We start from the raw sequence: 18,291 nt of genomic DNA on the forward strand, positions 1-18,291 counted from the left end.
ATGGATACACAGATGGATCGATCGATAAACATTGCACTTACAATGATTGCACACCAGGCGGCGCTGTCTCACCATTCCAGCATTATTAGGAGACGCTCAAGTGCTTTCACCTGTCCGGACACTTGCTTTGATGTGGAGCCTCTTCTATAAGTTGTGTCTACCGATAATTACATTTAATATACATTTCCAGGAGATATTTTGCAAATCTGAATAATAAAAGCAACAGGGAGTGATTCACTTGTTGGGCTCATGAGTAACCCCTTCCAGCTCCGGCAAATTTCACTTTTTTTTTTTTTTTTACCATTTTTTATTATTCTTTTTTTCCAAGATCCATAATTTTTTTTTTTCTTATTTTTCCATTGATAAGATTATAATTTTTTTTTTTTTTTTTGTGGAACGAGTTCCTGTTATAAATGACACATGTCTCGTTACCATGTAATATACTGAAAAATGACAAACACATCTTGTGCGAAACCCGACACCGCCATTGTTTCTCATATGTCGTTATTCAATGTGTGATACAAATAATTCAGTAATGACTGTGATTTCGGCAGTATCAAATATATACTGTTTTTTGTATTTTATATTTTTTTTTTTTATTCCTTTATGGTTTTTAAACTATTCCCAAAAAATTTTTATTCAGATGTGGATTAACATTTTTTATTTTTTTTTGCGGTCGTAAATTTTTTTTTTTTTTTTTTACATTATCTATTTTTTGCCTTTTTTTTGCCTTTTTCTTTCATCCATTGGGTTGTGTATGACTGATCCCATTTTTTTTGGGAAGAGTTGAGGTGACTGAAAAAAACCCCAACAGTTCTGTTTTGTTTTTGTTTTTTGTTACACCATTCCCAAAATGTATTTTTTATTTTTTGTGTGTGTATATATATATGTGTATGTATATATGTATATATGTATATATGTATATATATATATATATATATATATATATATATATATATATATATATATATATATATTAATTATACCTTTTTTTTTTTTTTTCTTTTTCAGACTGACTTAAACTTTTTATTTTTTATATTCATTTTTTTTTGTAACATTTAAAGAGGTTGTCTTGGCAAAAACAAAAAGTCCCCCGGAGACTTGTATCTGTAAAGTATCACAAATGAATTGATACTCGCCTCCCGGCATTCACATGGATCCTGCACAGACCGCTCCATGGTCTGTGATCACACTGGAAGTGAAGATGACACCATTCCACCGGACACGGGATATCTGTGGCTTGTGATTGGCTGCATGAATCAGGTGACTTGAGTAACGTGTCATTGGCTGTTTTTCTGTAAGTCACCTGACTGCTGCAGCCAATAACAGGACGCTGAGGTTTTGCGGCTGCTGGAGCCATGATGTCTCCACTTCCTGTGCTGGTGCTGGATCCAGGTGGGTGCCCGTAGGGGACCATCAATTAATTTACTTTTTTTTTTTTTTTTTTACAGATCCAACCTCCTGGGGAAATTTTTTCTTTTTTTAACTGGATAATCCCTTTAAGAAATAAGAAGAATAAATGCCCGAAAAATATGTTCAAGTTAGCACTCGAGCATGCTCAGATAACACCTTATCCAGCGCATCCAGTCATCACTAAGTGTTTAACAATTAACAAAATACAAAGTGAATGAACAAAAGATTAATCTAAATCCCATCTATATTTGGTGACCACTCTTGGCCTTCATCAGTTCTTCTAGATACACTTGTTCTTTCACGCAGTTTTTGAAGGAACTCGGCAGGGAGGTTGTTCCAAACATCTTGGAGAACCAACCACAGATCTTCTGTGGATGTCGCTTGCACAATTCCTAATCCCCAGACGGACCGGATGATGACTTTCAGGTCTCCTCATTCTTCTTAACCCTGAAGACCATTCTTAATGACATTGGCTGTATGTTTGGGGTTCTTGTCCTACTGCAAAATTAAGTTGGAGCTAATCGGAATCCTACATGATGGATACTTGTCCACCTGTATTTTTCAGCCTTCAGCACACCATTAATCCTGACTTAATCTCCAATACTTGCCTAAATCAATTCTTCTTGATACACTTCGCACTTGAACACCGTTTTGAAGGAACTCGGCAGGAAGGTTGTTCCAAACATCTTGGAGAACCGACCACAGATCTTCTATAGATGTCGCTTGGGCAAATCCTTCTGTCTCATAATGAAATAATAATGTAATATTGATTTGATTTTGATTCTTCTATCAATGTTACATATTTCTCTCTCACATGTATATTTTTTTTATTGCAACAAAAAAAGTCTTTATTACTGCGCTTTTAGACTGTGTTCTGATCTACTGCCAGATGGAAACCAAGAATTCATTGTTGCTTCCACCTGGCTGTTATACATCAGTATATTGCAAAAAGTAAGATATGGAATAGCATAGTAGACTTCAATTTTTCATGTTGCAGGATCAAGTAAAAAAAAAAAAAGGTATAATTATTTTTCGTCTTCGGTCTCAGGAGCTGGACGCGATGACGGTCTGAGAACCATCATGGGTGGAGGCTGCTCCATTCATCTGCCGCCTCTTTGTTCCTCCTGGACATGATACATAAGGGTGGGAAGATTAAATACACTTCTGATCAAGAAGCTCCATGGGTCTGATGAGCAGGTACATTCTTTGTTTTACATGTTAATAGAAGGGAATCTTTTGTGTCCTGGGAGTGGTGCTGTTTTATTACGCCTTTGTCAATTTACTGAGTAAATAAAAAAAAAAAAAAAAGTTGATCTTAGTTTTTACTGTCTGGAAATCATGTGACCCTTTTCGGAAAGTGTTTGGCCCATTGACAAAGTCAATACCACTGCTATTCATGGGGGATACAGGACCCTTGTTTTTTTTTTTAGATTACGGGTCCTAATCATTAATAACGTGCTTAAAGTGTTATCTGAGCATGCTCGGGTGCCAACCGAGTGTCTTTGACATGCTCGAAAAATATGTTTAAGTCCCTGAGCCTGCATATGTCACGGCTGTTTGATAGCTGGAGCCCATCATGCAGGGATTACCTGTTTATTAGGCAATCCCTGCATGTGTTACAGCTGTCAAACAGCCACAAGACATGCAGGAGTGGGGACTTAAACATATTTTTTGAACAAACCGAAGACACTCAGATGGCACCAGAGCATGCTCGGATAACACCGCTAGTGAAGCGGGCTCTCTAAGCTATAGGTCTCAGTGATCAGCATGGAGTGGAGGCGATGTAACTTGGATCAGCGAGGACCAGGATAGTAGAAAAACAAGCGGAACAGGTAGCACAGATAAAGCAAAGCCGCGTGTGTGGATGCACACAGGAACAATAGGAGAATGGTAAAATTTTATATTCTGTTAGGGAAACAGTCTGGAAAACAGTCTTGTATCTTTGAGCAGAGCAATGATTAAACAGAGGAGTAACCGAGAAGTAAATGCATTCTGGTATCTTCCAGTAGGGTAATGGTTAATAGAAACAGAGAGGAGTAACCGAGAAGTAAATGCATTCTGGTATCTTCCTGTAGGGTAATGGTTAATAGAAACAGAGAGGAGTAACCGAGAAGTAAATGCATTCTGGTATCTTCCAGTAGGGTAATGGTTAATAGAAGCAGAGAGAAGTGACCGAGAAGTAAATGCATTCTGGTATCTTCCAGTAGGGTAATGGTTAATAGATGCAGAGAGGAGTGACTGAGAAGTAAATGCATTCTGGTATCTTCCAGTAGGGTAATGGTTAATAGAAGCAGAGAGAAGTGACCGAGAAGTAAATGCATTCTGGTATTTTCCAGTAGGGTAATGGTTAATAGAAGCAGAGAGAAGTGACCGAGAAGTAAATGCATTCTGGTATCTTCCAGTAGGGTAATGGTTAATAGAAGCAGAGAGGAGTAACCGAGAAGTAAATGCATTCTGGTATTTTCCAGTAGGGTAAGGCCATGTTCACACTTCGCGGTTTTTATCGCGGAACCGCGGCGATTTTGCCTCTGCGGGTCCGCTGCAGTTTCCATTGCGTTTACAGTAATATGTAAACCCTATGGAAACCGCAAACCGCTGTTCACATGCTGCGGGAAAAACCGCGCGGGAACGCAGCGGTTTACAACCCGCAGCATGTCACTTCTTTGTGCAGAATCGCAGCGATTCTGCACCCATAGGAATGCATTGATCCGCTTACTTCCCGCATGGGGCTGTGCCCACCATGCGGGAAGTAAGCGGAAATGTGCTGGTGGTACCCGGGGTGGAGGAGAGGAGACTCTCCTCCAGGCCCCGGGAACCATATTTGTGTAAAAAAAAAAAAAAAAAAAAAATCATGATATACTCGCCCTCTGACGTCCCGATCTCCTCAGCGCTGCACGCGGCCGTCCGGTCTCAGAGTTGCTATGCGACCAGGACCTGCGGTGACGTCGTGGTCACATGACCATGACGTCACGAAGGTCCTTCTCGCACAGCATCTTTGGAACTTGACCGCCGCCTGCAGCGCCGAGGAGATCGGGACGTCAGAGGGTGAGTATATCATTATTTTTATTATTTTTAACATTACTATTGATGCTGCATATTGCTGCATCAATAGTAGGAGTAAATCCCGCAGCGGAACCCGCAACACAAAGGCTGCCGTCACACTAGCAGTATTTGGTCAGTATTTTACATCAGTATTTGGAAGCCAAAACCAGGAATGGAACAATCAGAGGAAAAGTATAATTGAAACACATCACCACTTCTGCATTTATCACCCACTCCTGGTTTTGGCTTACAAATACTGATGTAAAATACTGACCAAATACTGATAGTGTGACGGCAGCCAAACCGCGATAAATCTGCAGGGATAACCGCAGCGGGTTTGCCCTGCAGATTTATCAAATCCGCTGCGGGAAAACCCGCGGGAGAACCCGCAGCCCCCTTCCTAGGTGTGAACATAGCCTTACGGTTTTTTTCCAGTAGGGTAATGGTTAGTAGAAGCAGAGAGGAGTAACCAAGAAGTAAATGCATCCTGGTATCTTCCAGTAGGGTAATGGTTAATAGAAGCAGAGAGGAGTAACCAAGAAGCAAATGCATTCTGGTATCTTCCTGTAGGGTAATGGTTAATAGAAGCAGAGAGGAGTAACCAATAAGCAAATGCATTCTGGTATCTTCCAGTAGGGTAATGGTTAATAGAAGCAATGTAACAGAGAGGTAAATGCAAACTGGTATCTTCCAGCAGGGAAATGGTTAATAGCAGCAATGTAACAGAGAAGTAAATGCAATCTGGTATCTTCCAGCAGGGAAATGGTTAATAACATTCATTTAAGGGCAGTCCCACACATCCAGATAATTCCGGTACCGGAAAAAATCGGTACCGGAATTATCCGAGTCAGTGTGGCACACGTGCGGCACATGTGTGCCGCCCGTGTGCCCACTGGTTACCACACAGAGCGTGCAGGAGACAGCGCTAAAGTTTAGCGCTGTCCCCTGCATCGTGCTGAAACCGCGATTCATATCTTCTGTGCAGCAGCAATTGTTGCAGAGAAGATATGAATAGTCCATTTTTTTTGTGGTTTTTCGTGTATAAAATAAAGGTCCATGTCCCCACCCCCTGTGCACCCCCCGCTGTTCTGAAAATACCCAGCTCCCTCATTGGCTGTCGCTGCTTCCTCTCCTGGCCGCACCTTCTACTGTATGCAGTCACGTGGGGCCGCTCATTTACAGTAATGAATATGCGGCTCCACCCCTATGGGAGGTGGAGCTGCATATTCATGACTGTAATCGGCGGCCCCACGTGACCGCTTACAATAGAAGGTGCTGCCAGGCCACGAACACTGACATGTCTCCGTGTTTGGCACACGGAGACACGGTCCGCAAAAAATCAATGACATCTGCACAGACACATTGATTTTAATGCGTCTACGTGTGTCAGTGGCTCCGGTACGTGAGGAAACTGTCACCTCACGTACCGGAGCCACTGACGTGTGAAACCGGCCTAACAAAGAAGTATTTGTAGTCTGGTTTCTTCTAGCAGGACAATGGTTAATGCCAGCAATGTAACAGACACGTAGGTGCAGTCTATTATTTTCCAGTAAAGCAATGTTGAATCAGAGGAATTCAATCATGTATTGGCAAAGTGGAGGTTTGCTTGAAGATATGAATTACTTTGATGGCAGATGTCAGGTCTGAACAGTTGCAGGAAGTTGGTAACTTGCTTAGGAGTTGGTGTGGACAACGCCAAGTTTGGACTGAACTTTGATGTATCTCTGGTTGTATCACAGAAGTCAAGAGGAGATGAGAGACAACTGTTCGAAGCTGGACCAAGGGACGTAGCAGCAAATTCCTGAAAAATTTGAGGCAACTGAAACAATGCTACTTAGTTTCCAAACACCTGACTTCTGCCAAAGCAGGGCATTAAAAGGTTTAAGGGGATGATATCAGAGGAGGTCACCAGCTTACGAGAGAAACCCATCATAGACTATTATGGTACATACGAAGGAGAAGGGACCCAAGCCTTGTGATTGAGCTATGGCAGGAGAGTAAGTAACAGTGGCTGTCTCTTAGTCTTTTGAAGTATGGTTAGGCTATTGTGACAGCCACGACTGGATAGAGGATACCCACCAATGATGTGGTGGAGCCCTCTCGCCTTTACTTCCGTTTAAACAGCTCAGCCATCCGATTCACAGGTTGTAATATTAGGGCTAAAGATCCCGAAGAATGGCATCCTTGCACCAACATTTTGGGAAATAATGGAAGTCTTCTATTTCTATGATGATGGAAACCGTTAAAGTGTCATAAGATACATCGATGAGGAGGAGGATGTGACATATGAGAATAATTGAGGTTTTCAGAAGAAACCCCCAAATAGGTTGTGTAAAGTAAGCACAGTCATATCTCTCCAGAGTCAAGTGGGACCACATAGAAGAAAACCAGCTGCAAAAAAATCATTGACTGAGGTCGATACTTCCTTGACTGTAAAGCTGACAAACCACAACAAGTAAAAATAAACTTTAGACCCAAGAGTTCAGAGAAATCTATGATATATTTTCTCAAAAAACATGTTTAAAATGTCTTTAGTACCCTAGAAATTAAAGGGTTATCAGTTATCACCATGTCAAACAGTGATCGGAGGATATGTGAAGAACAAGGCCTCCTGCCTTTGTCCCACTGGTGAGATGGCCACCGAAGTATGCCTCGCTATTTCCATATCTCCAGTAGACATGAATACAAAGAAATGTTCATCTCATCAGGTAGAACATGGGTTGGGAGACCTCCATTTCCAATCTTAGGTGGTGGTTCCTAGAGGTAGAACCCGTATGTATCTTCTGGATATCCTCTATTAATCTTTGGTTGGACTCAACAATGTTCAGGAACCATCTGGTGAAAAACAGTTCCATTAATTTTATGGTCTCTTCCGTAGCTATGAGATGGGGACCACATCATCACTTCTTCTGTCCAACTTTTTTCTTTTCCAAAAATCTGGGAGACCTGCCTCTCTCGAAAAGAAGACCTCAGTTTGGTCATGTTTCAACGGTTGTTAGGGTTCGCTCTCATCTGCATATAGAAAACCGCTCCGATGTTCATCCTAAAAAGTTGGACGAGTGTCATCTGTATGTCATGTGAGTGCGCAATTTTTTTTTTCTCGCCTAGCATCCGTATGACTTCTGCATGTAATGTGTTTTTAACCTGCACCATTCCAATGTTTTTTGTTATTTCACCATTGGAGTGGTGCTTAAAAATCTAGTCCCCTGCCCCTTGTCTGATACTCACCTTCCAGCGTTTTCATCCGTTTTCTCCCCCGCACCGCTCCATTTCCTGCAGTTTGTGACCTCCCGGATGCTCCATTGTTTCATGGAGCGGCGCAGAGGTCACTAATCAATGTAAGCCTATGAGAGCCTTGTTCTGGCCTCGTTCTGGCTATCCTAGACATCCATGGAGAGCTTGTGATGTGGCTTCTGACTTTTGGCTAGTCGAATGCTTCTCTTACAAGATGGCACCGCGAGAGCCGACCGGTGCCGAAAAACAGTAAAATACCCCGGAGGGTGAGTATATATCCATGTGTAGGGGACTTATGCTTAAAGCGCCACTCCAGCGGTGAAACAAAATGCCGGAGTGGTGCTTTAAAGCTAGTTTACAAACTAATAAAGCAATCTAATATAAAGCTATAGATAGAAGATAGATAGATACGGTGTGAGATAGATATCCTGGAGATAGAAAATTTCATAGCCCCCTACATATTATAAACTTGCACCCTCAAGTGCCTTTCATATGGAGTTTATTCTACAATTTTTCAGCCTTGTTTAAACAAATAAATAAATGAAAGAAACAAGCAACAACTTTGGGTTCCTCCTTTTTTATGAAGGCAGCCAAGGTAAAGCAGACAGCTGTGAGATGATATCAGGCTGGGAAGGTCCCTGGGTATTGGGCCCTTCACAGCATAAAAATAGTGTTAAGATCTATGGGCCAGACATAGATCTCGCCAAGAATCTGACTCCAGATTGGGGATATTGGAAATATTTTACATGAGAAGGAGTATTACCAGTATGAGACATGTAACGACTGACAGTCTTTTCTCATGATCTACAGGTCTCACACTTGTAACTCCCCCTTTCATTTACAATAATCTCTGGAGGCAGATTCTCGGGGAGATCTATGTCCGGCCCATAGATCTTAACAGATCATTTACATATTAAAAAAAAAACAGTGGATTTCTCTGGGATAAGGCATCAGATCGCAGATATCAAGGTATCATTTTATTCAGCTTCCTATGACCTACATGCCCATAGGAGGGTTGATCCTGCTGACAGATTCTCTTTAATGAAGCAATCGCTAGTGATTTAAGGGTTAATTTTTTTAAATGTTTTTGGGTGGTTTAGTGGGTTATCTAAACAACTTCTGTGGGAATCTAGTATGGCTATAAATTTATATATAATATTCCTGGTGTCCGATGTTCTCATGTACGGAGTGTGGTCTGAGCGGTATACATTTTTTTTATGCATGTGGAGAAAAAAAGTTTCTCCATCTTCTCCTATGTGATAATCCATAAAAATCAAACCATGCTTGGATGTCATCGAGCGTGGTCCCATTTTTTTTCACGGACCCATAGATTTGCATTGATACCCTCGTATCAAAGTTAGACGCATCACGGCAATTTAAAAAAAATTTCGAATTTTTTTTTTTTTTTTTTTTATGGGGGGGGGGGGGTGAAAAATTGGACAAAAATTTTTTTTTTTTAAAAAAAAATAATAAAAAAACCCTCACAAGTTCAAATCGCCCCTATTTTGCCCCATTAAAAATAACACAATAAAAAAAAAGTCTGATCTATGAAAATATAAAATAAATTAATCCGATTGGTAAACGAAATAATGAGAGAGAAAAAATAGAAACACCAGAATTACGTTATTTTGGCCTCCAGAACATTGCAATAAGAGGCGATCAAAACATCAAATATATCCAAAAATGGTATCGGCAAAAAAAAAAAACTATTGTGAAATTGCCTTTGTGATTTTTTGCACTTGTGATTTTTTTTCCCCGCTTTTCCAGTGCATCAGATGATAAAATAAATGGCATCACTTAAAAGTAAGACCAGACCCACAAAAAAAAAAAACCTTACATGGACAGAAAAAAAAAGTTATGGCTTTTGGAAGATGAGAAGTTAAAAAAAAAAACAACAAAAAAGAAAAGCTGGAAAATGGCCAAGGCGTGAAAGGGTTAAACTTGCTTAAAAAAAACAAACAAATATCAATTCTCGGCAGCAAGTCATCATTTGTAAAGGTTAATGTGCTGCCGAGAACAATGACAGCCTATCTATTGCTGATTGTTCTGTGCCGTGGGGAAAGTGTGATCGACCTATCCAAACAGGATATCAATGACCTCCGACAGTGTGATCGACCTGTCCAAACAGGCTATCAAATGACCTCCGACAGTGTGGTCGACCTGTCCAAACAGGCTATCAAATGACCTTCGATAGTGTGGTCAACCTGTCCAAACAGGATATCAATGACCTCCGACAGTGTGATCGACCTGTCCAAACAGGATATCAATGACCTCCGACAGTGTGGTCGACCTGTCCAAACAGGCTATCAAATGACCTCCGACAGTGTGGTCGACCTGTCCAAACAGGCTATCAAATGACCTTCGATAGTGTGGTCAACCTGTCCAAACAGGCTATCAAATTACCTCCGATCGTGTGGTTAACCTGTCCAAACAGGCTATCAAATGACCTCCGATAGTATGGTCGACCTGTTCAAACAGGCTACCAAATGACCTCCGATAGTGTGGTCGACCTGTCCAAACAGGCTATCAAATGACCTCCGATAGTGTGGTCAACCTGCCCAAAAAAGGCTATCGAATGACTTCCGACAGGCAAACGTGTAGCTGATCGGCAGTTGTTCAACGCTGCAAGTCGACAGGTTTAAAGGAGCAGCCAGGTGCTCTAAATAACTAAAAATAGTTGGCATTAAAGGGGTAGTCCCATCTTCAAGATCCTATCCTATAATAATAATATTAGCAAATACCTCTAATTAAATATGTAGTATAGTTCTTCTGATTCGAAATGTCTTTCCTCATGTGCAGGAATTGCAGGACCTTAGGTATCCATGGTTACAACCATTAATGTAGTGACAACTAATTAGTAGTGGTCGTAACCATGGATACCTAAGGTCCTGCAATGCCTGCACATGAGGAAAGAGACATAGCGAATCAGAAGAACTATACTACATTTCTAATTGGAGGTATTTGTTAATATTATTATTATTATTACACCTACTACATATTGGGATAGGATCTTGGAGATGGGAATACCCCTTTAAGCTCTAGCCCACCAGGGACATATATATCATAAGCCTTACTAGATGCCAATGTGACGGTCTAGGGGAGCTACAGGGGATGTCCCTGTGTAGAATGTCCGTCTGCTGAGAGCGTGAGAAGGAAATAGTGAATAACACATGGATCCAAGGTCTTATATTATATTATATGGAAAACTTTCCTTTCTTAGACTGTCGTTATCCTTCTGATTCCGAGTGACCGAGATAAATCGCTCGCAGATTGCTTTTTTTTTTTTTATCATCGTTCGTGTTTAGTGAAAACATTTGTGCTGCCCTGGTCCGGAGTCCGGTCCAATCCGCCACGACAGCCAGACCGGGTCAGTGTTCACTTCTGCGCCTGGCGTCCTCAGGTCGGCATTCTGGACTCTTCTTGGGCTTACTAGTCCCTGCGGCTACATGATCTCGTAAGGCAGCGCACATCATGACGTCTCGTGAGGATGGGTGGGCCGAGGATGCCTGGCGCAGAAATGAGGACTGGACATGAGTATTATTACATTATTATTACACTTCATGCAGTGATAATCTCCTGCTGATGAAACACTGATTGTATTGAAACTACAGGAAGTGACGCATCCCTGGAATCAGGGTCTCTGCCCCTACATCATGCCACACTCAGATTACATTTTAAAAACTAACTGACAGATTCTCTTTAATAGTCAGGGAGACTATACAGAGCTGATACAAAGCCTCTCACTCTGGAGGAACCGGCACATCTGTACATTACACAGACTGCCCATTCACTTCATTGTGAACGGTGTAATTCTTCATTTCTCCTGTGGGGGTGCTGTAAGGAAATTGAACGTTTGCTTATCAGCGGCAGATCAGTGGGGATTCACAAGGTGATGGCGATTTCTGTAATTCATAACATTACATTCCTTAAGACCTTACTTTAGATGGGAGAGTTTTGGCAATCAAAGACCACCCAGCGGTCCATGGACGATGCCTGATTTTGTAGCGCTGTAAGAAGATCCATGTAGAAGCCAGAACTTTCCAAAAATATGCGTTATCTGTTCAGATTGGTGGCAGAGAAGCAACAAAAATTACAGTTCTGCTGGACTTTGCTGTGGGACATTCACTGGCTCTATAATGGGGCACTGTGACTGGCTATAATGGGGCACTGTGACTGGCTATAATGGGGCACTGTGACTGGCTATAATGGGGCACTGTGGCTGGCTCTATAATGGGGCACTGTGACTGGCTATAATGGGGCACTGTGACTGGCTATAATGGGGCACTGTGACTGGCTATAATGGGGCACTGTGGCTAGCTGTATAATGGGGCACTGTGACTGGCTCTATAGTGGGGCACTGTGACCGGCTGTATATTGGGGCACTGTGACTGGCTATAATGGGGCACTGTGACTGACTGTATAATGGGGCACTGTGACTGGCTATAATGGGGCACTGTGGCTGGCTATAATGGGGCACTGTGACTGGTTATAATGAGGCACTGTGGCTGGCTCTATAATGGGGCACTGCGACTGGCTCTATAGTGGGGCACTGTGACTGGCTATAATGGGGCACTGTGACTGGCTATAATGGGGCACTGTGACTGGCTCTATAGTGGGGCACTGTGACTGGCTGTATAATGGGGCACTGTGACTGGTTATAATGAGGCACTGCGACTGGCTCTATAGTGGGGCACTGTGACTGGCTATAATGGGGCACTGTGACTGGCTATAATGGGGCACTGTGACTGGCTATAATGGGGCACTGTGACTGGCTATAATGGGGCACTGTGACTGGCTATAATGGGGCACTGTGACTGGCTATAATGGGGCACTGTGACTGGCTATAATGGGGCACTGTGACTGGCTATAATGGGGCACTGTGACTGGCTATAATGGGGCACTGTGACTGGTTATAATGAGGCGCTGTGACTGGTTATAATGGGGCACTGTGACCGGCTCTATAATGGGGCACTGTGACTGGCTCTATAATGGGGCACTGTGGCTGGCTATATAATGGGGCACTGTGACTGGCTCTATAGTGGGGCACTGTGACAGGCTATAATGAGGCGCTGTGACTGGCTGTATAATGGGGCAATGTGGCTGGCTCTATAATGGGGCACTGTGACTGGCTATAATGGGGCACTGTGACTGGTTATAATGAGGCGCTGTGACTGGCTATAATGAGGCGCTGTGACTGGCTCTATAATGGTGCACTGTAGCTGGCTATAATGGGGCACTGTGACTGGCTGTATAATGGGGCACTGTGACTGGCTCTATAATGGTGCACTGTAGCTGGCTATAATGGGGCACTGTGACTGGCTGTATAATGGGGCACTGTGACTGGCTCTATAATGGTGCACTGTGACTGGCTCTATAATGGGGCACTGTGACAGGCTATAATGAGGCGCTGTGACTGGCTGTATAATGGGGCACTGTGACTGACTCGATAATGGGGCACTGTGACCCTATAGTGGGGTGCATCGCCTCCCAGTAGGGTAGTGGGGTACTCTGTGCAGGGCCCTTCGGTTCTGGAGGGGGATGTCACGTGTCACGTAGCTGGCCCAGTCTGTGGCCCTAGGGGCGTCCGTTGTATATTGGGGGAAAGGTCTTTAAAGGGATAATGTTCGTGACGCCACCTGTGGTATTCGGTCAGGGTGACCGACGCTGCTTAGGGGACCTCTGGGGTGATGTTATGGCAGCTAGTTGGTATACCTTCCCACAGGTGAAGTGTGTCCCCAGGGCTTCCCAGTGTGTGATGATGAATGGCACAGTGAAGAACGAGGACACAAGGCTGCAGTCTCTTTACCTTTTACTGAAGGCTTCAGCATCCACAGTCCAGGGCACCAGATCACAGGACAGGCAGAGTCCGGCCGGTCTGAAGGCAAATCCAGAGTCCCCTTATCCAGGTGGAAATCAGTAGCCTTCCTCTAGCGCCTGGGTGTTGTAGTACCTCCCTGCTGAGCTTCTCGGTAAGGTCCTCACAACTATTGTAGATGTTATGTCTCTCTCCCTGTCCCCCAGATGGATCGGACAAACCTGTATGACTGATGGCCTGAGGCTTTTTACAGGGACTCTATCACGCCCCAGCCCCCATAAGTTGCCACCGTGCGGATCAGCAATGTGCAATTAACTGGAGACGATTGCTCCCTCGGTGTTCCGGCCACCGAATCCTGCGCCTCAGGAGGCAGCCTGTGTAAGGCAGAACTCCTTCTGGTTTCCTCTCCTTTTGCGATGATTTTGTTTCTCACCCTCTACATTACAATTCTCTTTCGTGTCCTTCCTTAGGATGCTGCCGCACGCCGGGACGACGCAGCTCCGTGGCCTTCTGTCTAGGCCTCTGACAGGATCCCACCCCTGTCAGGGACCGACTACCTGAGTGGAGCTCAGATAGCAGCTAACTGGGTGAAGCCCAGCTCACCTCTGCCTCTCTTCCTATCCAGACCACCAGTTTTACCTAATTGTGAAGAGTGCCCTACTAAATAGGAGCATGGCTCCCCCTGGTGGACTGGAGTGTGAAGTGTGTTGTGTGGTTTGTAATACCTGGCAAAGAGATCTCCTTTATTGCCTTCAGACGTAACATCACTCCTCCCTAGAGGAGAATGATATTACTGCAACGACCAGGACCCTGGGGCGCTGCAGGGGCACTGGGACTCCTCCTGCTATAGAGGACTATGCCTAGCTATTATGGGGTCCTGGTACTTCCAAATGTGGAATTCCCTTAGGGGACCAGGTAGAGGGAGCAGCGCCTTCTGAGCGTAACTGTTATAACCATAAAAAGCAAAATTTCTCACCTGATAGAATTGTGCACATAGGGCCCAACTACCAAAAGCGTAACAATGCAGCCGACGTGGTGTGCTAGAGGAATATCCTCCGAGAAGCGTTCTGGCAGAGCGGAATCTAAAAAATATTTATTAGAATCACAGCGCATTTCGAGGAAGGCTGGACACAGGCGAAACGCGTTATGGTCTAAATAGATATTTTTAATTTTTATGTTGAATTTTTCACTTTCCATCTTTATCATTATGGGGGCGCTTATCACCTGGCTCTGTCTCCCCTGCCTCTGTAATGGAGCATTGAACTCCCTATATTATAGGGAGCTGGATCTGTTATGGGGGCACTCTGTTTTCACTCTGTTTTGAAGGTTCCTAGTCTGACTCTGTTGTCGTGGCCTTGCGGCTAGCTCTGTTTTTGAAGCACTGTCGCTGGTTATGGTTTTGGGGAAGATGAGGCACTGTTGTTCACTTGTTTTTTTTGGGACACCGTGGCTCTTGTCTTGATGCACTGTGGCTGTCTCTGTTTTAGGGCACTGTTGCTGTTGCTGGCTCTCTTTTTGGGTCTCTTCAGTTTGCTTTTTGGGGAGAAGTCATAGCTGAATTTGTTTTTAGGACACTGGCTAGCTCTGGTTTTGGGGGGACATTGTGGGCTCAGTTTTTGATGCACTGTGGCTGTCTCTGGTTTTGAGGGGACAGTGAGGGTTCAGTTTTAGGGCACTGTGGCTGCCTGTTTTTTGTTTTTTTTTAGGCATGGCACTGCAGCTGGTTCTCTTTTTAGGGCAGTGTGGCTGACTGTTTTTTTTGGCACTGCAGCTGTCTCTGTTTTATAGGGCACTGTGGCTGCCTCTGTCTTTTGGACGCCGCACCTGGCTGTTTTTTATGGCATTGTGGGAGGCTCTGTTTTTTGGGCACTGCAGCTGTCTCTGTTTTATTAGGCACTGTGGATGGCTCTGTTTTATTGGGCACAGCAGCTGGCTCTGTTCTTTAGGAAACTGAGGCTGGTTCTTTTTTTTAGGGCACTGTGGCTTGCCCTGTTTTATGGGCACTGTGGCTGGCTCTGTTTTTGGGGCACTGTGGCTGGCTCTTTTTTTTTTGGGTGTTGGCTCTGGTTTTTGGGCATTTTGGCTGGCTCTGTTTTTGGTTCATTGTGGCACGCTCTGTTTTTTAGGGCACTGTGTCTTGTTCTGTTTTTGGGCACTGGCTGGCTGTTTTGGGCACTGTGGCAAGCTCTGTTTTTGGGCACTGAGGCTGGTTCTTTTTTTTAGGGCACTGTGGCTTGCCCTGTTTTATGGGCACTGTGGCTGGCTCTGTTTTTGGGGCACTGTGGCTGGCTCTTTTTTTTGGGGTGTTGGCTCTGGTTTTTGGGCACTGTGGCTGGCTCTGTTTTTGGGCATTTTGGCTGGCTCTGTTTTTGGTTCATTGTGGCACGCTCTGTTTTTTAGGGCACTGTGTCTTGTTCTGTTTTTGGGCACTGGCTGGCTGTTTTGGGCACTGTGGCAAGCTCTGTTTTTGGGCACCGAGGATGGTTCTTTTTTTTAGGGCACTGTGGCTTGCCCTGTTTTATGGGCACTGTGGCTGGCTCTGTTTTTGGGGCACTGTGGCTGGCTCTTTTTTTTTGGGTGTTGGCTCTGGTTTTTGGGCACTGTGGCTGGCTCTGTTTTATAGGGCATTGTGGCTGGCTCTGTTTTTTTGGCACTGTGGCTGGCTTTGTTTTCTGAGCACTGTGGCTGGCTCTGTTTTTTGGGCACTGTGGTAGGTTCTGTTTTGGGGGCACTGTGGCTGGCTCCGTTTTTGGGCACTGGCTGGCTGTTTTTGGGTACTGCGACTGGCTCAGTTTTTGGGCACTGCGGCTGGTTCTGTTTTTGGAGCACTGCGGCTGGCTCTGTTTTTGTGGCACTGTAACTCACTCTGTTTTTTGGCACTGTGGCAGGCTCTGTTTTTCTGGGCACTGCAGCTGTCTCGTTTTTTTGGGCACTGTGGCTCGCTCTGTTTTTGGGGCACTGTGGTTGGCTCTGTTTTTGGGCACTGTGGCAGGCTCTGTTTTGGGGCACTGCAGCTGGCTCTGTCTTTTGGGCACTGCGTATGGCAGTTTTTTAGGGCACTGTGGCAGGCTTTGTTTTTTGGGGCACTGCAGCTGTCTTGGCTTTTTCGGCACTGTGGCAGGCTCTGTTTTTGGGCACTGCACATGGCTGTCTTTTAGGGCACTGTGGCAGGCTTTGTTTTTGGGGGCACTGCAGCTGTCTCGGCTTTTTGGGCACTGTGGCAGGCTCTGTTTTTTGGACACTGGCAAGCTCTGTTCTTTAGGTCACTGTGCTTTGCTGTTTTAGTCTCACAGTTATTAGCTCTGTTTTGGGATTTTGCCAATTTTTTCAAACAGAATCCTTAAAGCGGTCCCAAACCAAACCTTCTCGTAAACCTTCCTCCTACTATAAGTCTATCCTTCTCAGCAGGGTTTCTTAAGTCTGTAGGTCCCTCCCCGAGGCGTGCTGCTGTTCTCCCTCACTACTTTCACAATGCCTCTTCTAATCCTCCCACAATTTTTTGCACTAGAGACAAAACTCTTAGAGGTTCTGTGACTTCAGGTGAAGAAGAGAAATCCATCCGGCTCTGACACATATGGACATTTGAAGGATTCTCTGCGCTTCTTCTCGCTTTCCAAGGAGGGATGGACATCTGGAAACTCTGAGCTTCCTGCACTTGGGTTGTCAAAGTAAGTAAGAGAACCTTGGCAAATTGTGTAAAGTTCTCCTCCGGTGCCAGCTGATGGGTGGGATCTTGACAGTCGGCGCCAGCGAACAGATGGTTATGGTGGAAACAGATGTCCCAAATATCTCACCTGTCCAAGTGGGAAGAGACGATCATGAACGATTTAAACATATCGATATCTTGTATTTGTCTTATTTATACTGATGGCCGGAAACCGGACTGACGTTAGAAAATGGGCGATAGCCCATGGGGTCAATGCAAGTGTAGTGGTGGGTAAAAGGCCCATGACCATTACTGCTCGGTGGTCTCTAGACCCCTTTCGAGTCTTTATCAATGGAACAATTTTTCTAATTTTGTGAGAATAATGAGATTTGCAAGGCAAGACCCCCCTACTACAATAATCTGATATTAGCACCGTATAATTAAAGAGAGATAAGCGAGTCTACATAGCGGCGCTACTTATCCCCTGCAGGAAGAGCAATATTTTGTGCCGACTGCTGATTGGTGGGTAGTTTTTCCGCTCTGATAAGAGATTTTTCACTAGTTGCAGTGTATATACTATAGTACAATAATCTGATATTAGCACCGTATAATTAAAGAGAGATAAGCGAGTCTACATAACGGCGCTACTTATCCCCTGCAGGAAGAGCAATTTTTTGTGCCGACTGCTGATTGGTGGGTAGTGTTTCCTCTCTGATAAGAGATTTTTCACTAGTTGCAGTGTATATACTATAGTATGTGCCCCGACTGGTGGAGAAACTCATATATACACTCCTCAGCTGCTGCAGAACATCATAATAAACACCTCAGCTGCTGTAGAACATCATAATACACACCTCAGCTGCTGCAGAACATCATAATGCACTTATAATTCTATTATAATGTACTTGTGGCACATGATATAATAGGATAGATGTAAAATATCCAATATTACATGACACATTGTTATAAATTTAAGCGGCAGTATAAGTTGTTTGCTTTTGGGGGCTCCTGGTGCTTGTACCAATTAGTACCAGAGGAAATATAAGAGGGTGGTCTTCTTTGTCTGCCGGTTGCGCCTTCTCCTGATAATTAATGATAATCGCCTTTAGCGTGTACATTACATGCACTCACAGGTACGCTG

General features: G+C 44.2%; 1 protein-coding gene across 2 annotated transcripts in view; it reads left to right on the top strand.

Annotated features, from left to right (window-relative positions):
* The first annotated feature begins 16,920 nt into the window (after positions 1-16,920).
* The window catches only part of CRACR2A (calcium release activated channel regulator 2A), a 118,732-nt gene continuing 117,361 nt past the window's right edge, over positions 16,921-18,291 (top strand). For both annotated transcript variants that reach the window (XM_069763438.1, XM_069763437.1), the window contains exon 1: positions 16,921-17,172. The gene's annotated coding sequence lies outside the window, so the exon portion shown is untranslated. The remainder of the gene's footprint in view (positions 17,173-18,291) is intronic.

The sequence above is a fragment of the Ranitomeya imitator genome, chromosome 4, assembly GCF_032444005.1.
Source record: "Ranitomeya imitator isolate aRanImi1 chromosome 4, aRanImi1.pri, whole genome shotgun sequence".
Lineage (NCBI taxonomy): Eukaryota > Metazoa > Chordata > Amphibia > Anura > Dendrobatidae > Ranitomeya > Ranitomeya imitator.